Genomic DNA, 5,115 nt, shown 5'->3' with positions numbered 1-5,115 from the left:
AGAGGCCAAGGAGCCATCCCCAGCGCCCGGGCCATCTTTGCTCCAATGGAGCCTCGGCTGCGGGAGGGGAAGAGAGAGACAGAGAGGAAGGAGGGGTGGGGGTGGAGAAGCAAATGGGCGCTTCTCCTATGTGCCCTGGCCGGGAATCGAACCAGGGTCCCCCGCACGCCAGGCCGACGCTCTACCGCTGAGCCAACCGGCCAGGGCCAAAATTTTAATTTTTAATACTATTCTTACCCTGTAATTTCTAAATGGGCAAAACCTCTTTTGGTCTGCCGGTAGACATTTGAAACGAATTTCTATTCTATATTTTAGTTATTTTATTCTTACCTCATTGCTCTTTCTCCTCTGCCCACACACAGCAAGCTGAATCCTAACCTACTCATGCATCTGGAGGTGGTGGTGGTGCTCGGCCTTTTGGTGCTCAGCCTTCTGCTTGATGTTTGCCCTCTGCTTGGGTGCACTGTGGTGGCGAGGGCAGGAGTACAGCAGGGGTGGGGAGGGGGGAGAAGGCATTCCACGTTCACTTCTCCATGGCCACACCCCCACTCCACTGTTTCACACACCACGCGTCCCCGCTCAGCTTCTCTCTTCTCTTTCACCTAAATTGCTTACTTGCCAGCCTTTTCTCCTAGAGCCATGATGGCGAACCTTTTTATAAAAACCGCCCACTTTTGCAGTGCTGGTCAACCTGGTCCCTACTGCCCACTAGCAGGCGGTCCAGCTTTCATGGTGGGCCAATCATTTGGTTGCTTCGCTACTGCCCACCATGGAAAGCTGGAACGCCCACTAGTGGGCGGGAGAGACCAGGTTGACCAGCACTCCAAAAGTGGGCGGTTTTTATAAAAAGGTTTGCCATCAGGGTCCTAGAGGTGGGAGAAATACTTTCCCAGCCGTATTCCCTATTGCAATACGTACATTGATTTCTTTCTGAGTTCTAATTATTTCTTTCGAATCTCTTTTCTGTCTTAGATATAAGTCTGGCTGGACTAGGAAGATGTATTGCCCTTTCTGTATTGAGCGAGCTCTTAACCATTGTGGCGGATCTAATGTTAAATTTAGCCATTGATCCATGTATGGAAACTGATCAGGGTAGCCTGAATTCTCAGTTACTATATTCTAGACTTCTTCTACTAGCCAGAGATTAAAATTCCCAATTGCTAGCCATCCTATTCCTAAAATGGGCCATTCTGATTTACAGAGATAGCGTAGCCTTTTCTTGAACCATTTAATTTGTATTTATGGCCGTCTCCATAAGCTTCTTAAAAGTGCTTTAAAAGACAACCTAAGGGAGTCTTCTGTGAACTGGCCCCTTCTTCCATATTTAATAGCTAAGATTACCAATTACAGAATTAAGACTGCTTCAGAAAAATCCAGAAATCAGTGCACCAATAAAAACAAAAGGGTAAGACAGATAATTAACTAGCACCCAGAATAAAAGTGTTTGACTATTGAGATATTAATTATTACACAAGACAAGGGGAGAAACCTAGCAGGGCACCCCGAAGCTAGTTTGAGAACAAAGAGAATAATAGTTTTCCACTTAAGATTGCTTTTTAGTCAGAAGCTTCCAGTTTTAACACAAAAGACCAAAGCTAGGTTTTAAAACACACATTTAGACATTAAACAAAGGACTTATATACAAACACACTTACACACACACACACACACACACACACACACATGCACACATGAGCGCACTTTCATAGATGGGGAAGGGCTTCCCCTCGTGACCTCTCAGGTATACTCAGGCTGCACCCCTGCAAGGACTTTAGACTTTAAACTCAGGTATTTTAGATAAAAGGAAGGAAAACAAGAAGAATGCGATTTTGATAAATACAAAGGTGTCCCTGAAAAGTCCTGAGACGGACTGATTAGCTCAGCATCGACTCAGTCCCTCTTCAGGTTTCCTCCCAAGAATGTGGAGACAAGTTTTTCGAATCAATAAAGTAGCTGGTTTCACCTACACACTGAAGTTTCAAATCAGTAAAATAAAAGATCCGTTCCACTTACGCCTCTGGAGTTTCAAATTAGTAAAACAAAGGATTCATTTTACTTACAGGCTACCAGAGTTTTAAATCAGCAAAAACAGAAGATCTGTTTCACCTACACATCGGAGTTACAAATTAGTGAAACCACAAAACTAGATTGGCCACAGATATAGTTTGACCTTACCTACAGGCTACCAGTGTTTCAAATTAGCAAAACAGGAGATCTGCCTTACCTATGCACTGGAGTTACAAATTAGTAAGTCACAAGTCTACTTTACCTACAGCTAGTCCCAGACCAGTACCAGTTCTAAACTGAAAACAAGTATCCAGAGGAAAGCTAGAACATAAAGCAAAAAGAGTTGCTTTATTTACTTCCTTGATTTCTCTGCCGAATAGTCCAAATTGTCGAATTTTGGAACCAAGAGGCATCTACCGGGAAACTGTCTGGACCCTCCAGGAAGAGCGGGAGCTCTGGAAGTCTCAGGTGGCATGCCTCTCCTCAATCTTCAAGCAGGCCCCGGGCAGCCCCCCGAAGAGTTTGTCTGATTCGGGGTGCCTCCACCCAGTGATGCAAACACTGCAGGCCCCACGTTGGGTGCCAAATGTTGTAAAGTACCCAATTCACAATTCCACGGGTTTTTGTAGAGGCGTATAGTCCAAATAAGTTTTAAAAAGTTTTATTAGAGGAGGAGATTTATTAAATATGCCGGGCGCATATGGACAGCACACGGCAACAGACCCAAATTGTGTGCGAGCCCCCAAAATAGTTCAGGGGCTGCTTATATACCCTTGATGACACATGGGCGGGGGAGAGCATGACATCATGGCATGGGCTGACAACATTTGTTTAGAAACATTAAGACTTTTAAGGTAACACAATCAAAGATGTTTACAAATCTTTCAGGGTTCCTCTTCCCTCACTAGCCTGGAGGTATTTTACCCTCAAGATTCCAGGAAGGCGGAGGAACTAGAGTCAATGTAAGATAGTATGTAAATTCTGCTTTCTATTAAAAGAAAAAAAGTTTCTCAATTAACCTTTATTTTAAATTTAAAACTAAATGACCCATTGTTCTTGCAAGCCAGAAACTTCTACATTCTTCTCCCTCCTCTCCCTAAAGGAGTGACGAGACAGGAAAGCCTGACCTTTCCTCCCAGAATATCAATATCAATTTTCAGCTTTTTAATACCTTATCATAGTAGAAAGTAGCCTCAAACAGCAATCTGATCATAAATTGCTAACTGAGAGGGTCTGGTGGGTAGCCATGGCCCAAGGACACAGCATTTTCTAATAAAAAGTTTATCTTTGCCTTAAGCAAGCCCTGTTCATGATTCTAAGTTAACACATCTTTGAAATAAATGAAACCACCCTCAAGAGAGCACAGAATCTTGTTAACCGTCCTGAGATCCAGTGTCCGCCTTGCTTTCTCTCTCCTTAAAGTAATCTTTCTTATGTTTCCTCCTTAATTTCAAATGCGTGAAAGAAACTGCAAAACTGTGTTCTTCAAGAATATTTGAGATTTTGTTTCTCAGCAATTGTCATCAGTTTGTTTCAAATAAATTTTTATACACCCCATTAAATTTAATTTCTAAATAAATTTTTTGTTTTTAATTTTTATAAAAATTTCTACAGGTTGGATGTTTCTTACGTCAGCAGTTCTCAAGCTCCACCCCCAGGCAACTAAAACAGTCTCCATACGATCATGTTTTAAAAGAATTCCTAAGTGTTTATCATATGTGGTTAGCCACAGCCTATTATAAATAATGAGGTGATCATGCTTAATTCATTAGGTGTTGTCAGTGCTAAGCGAGATAATATATAATGCACTAAACATGATACTTGGTTCCTAATAAGCACTTAATAAATGGTAAGTATTATTTTTTAAATGATTATTATTAGATACCACAGGGAAGAAAAGGATGCAAGGAGGGAGATGGGAGGTCACAAATACAAAGTTAGAGGCATTTTAGAGCGGCCCAATCTAACTCCACTGACTTGCGTTAGACTTGGCATGGCCGCTGGACTCCAGAATTCTGACTCGGTGGCTTGTGTAGAAACACCTCTGAGAGCTCTCCCTCTCAGGAGCACACTTGCACCTTTCCCTTCTTCCTGCCCTGCCCCCCAGGCACGGTACCTTTACCTTTCTCTCTCCTAAGCTCCAAGGGCCCTTCTTCTGCCTCTGTAACTTGTTTCCTGAGCCTGTGCAGCCCAGCTGGCTCACTTCTACAATCTCTGCGACTTTCTAAATAAACTTTCTCTTATCAAACAAAACAAACAAACAATACATGGCAGGAGAGACACCGTGATCGAAAAGGTGGTTTTCCCAGAGCAAGGCTCATCCATTGCCCTCCCGATGTGCTGAACCCTGTGATTTCCCCAAATGTGGGGAACTCCACTACATAATTTGTGGCAATGGGGGATGGTGTTTGGGCTCTCCCCTGATTAAAAAAAAAGAGAAAAAAAAAAGATAAAACATCTCAGTCTCCAGGATCAGCCCCTGCTCTTTAACCGTAACCTTCACACCCAGTCTGCACCCTGGTTCCAGAAGAGGAGGGCGGGGCAGGGGTGGGGGCGGGGGTGGGGAGGAGCAAGCTGCCTGGGTCCGGTTCAGAACAGGAAAAGGAAGTTTGAGAAGCGTTGGCCAGCCAGACCTTGGCTCTCTGGCTTTGCAAATACACCTCTGCAGTAGGACTGAGGGTTGCCTGAGGATTGAATTAGAGGAGACAGGTCATTTGTAAAGAGGTGCCTATGACAGAAGGCTCTGCTGTAAGTGACCCCTGAATGGGATTTGTCAAAGGAACAGGAGAATGGAGTTTACCTGGAAGATGCTGGGTCCTTGGGGACCTCCTTCCTCTACCCGGTCGGAGAAGGCAAGCGCATAGCCGTGGATTGTGTCTCTCCGGCCCTTATGTCGCTGTGTCATTTTTCTCAAAGTCGCCTGCTTGAAATCAGAGCTACCACCCACCTTGATTGTTTGCTTTGAACACAAACATAATGAGCAGGAGCAAAGTTTTGCTACCCCAAAATATGCCTTTTTTTGGATATTATTTTAAGCTGGTTATTTTTAAGAAACAAAAGACCCAGGAAGGACCTTTGACATTCCCCCAAATGGCTAAAAGACTTTAG

The 5,115-nt window shown here is 43.7% G+C and overlaps 1 non-coding gene across 1 annotated transcript; it reads left to right on the top strand.

Annotated features, from left to right (window-relative positions):
- Nucleotides 1-4,266: 4,266 nt before the first annotated feature.
- Nucleotides 4,267-4,430, top strand: LOC136380164 (U1 spliceosomal RNA). The gene has a single exon (XR_010746858.1). It is a non-coding gene; the product is annotated as a U1 spliceosomal RNA (small nuclear RNA).
- Nucleotides 4,431-5,115: the final 685 nt, after the last annotated feature.

This window comes from Saccopteryx leptura, chromosome 8, assembly GCF_036850995.1.
Source record: "Saccopteryx leptura isolate mSacLep1 chromosome 8, mSacLep1_pri_phased_curated, whole genome shotgun sequence".
Lineage (NCBI taxonomy): Eukaryota > Metazoa > Chordata > Mammalia > Chiroptera > Emballonuridae > Saccopteryx > Saccopteryx leptura.
Note: the sequence above shows the minus strand (reverse complement) of the source record. Positions and strands in the feature narration are given on the sequence as shown.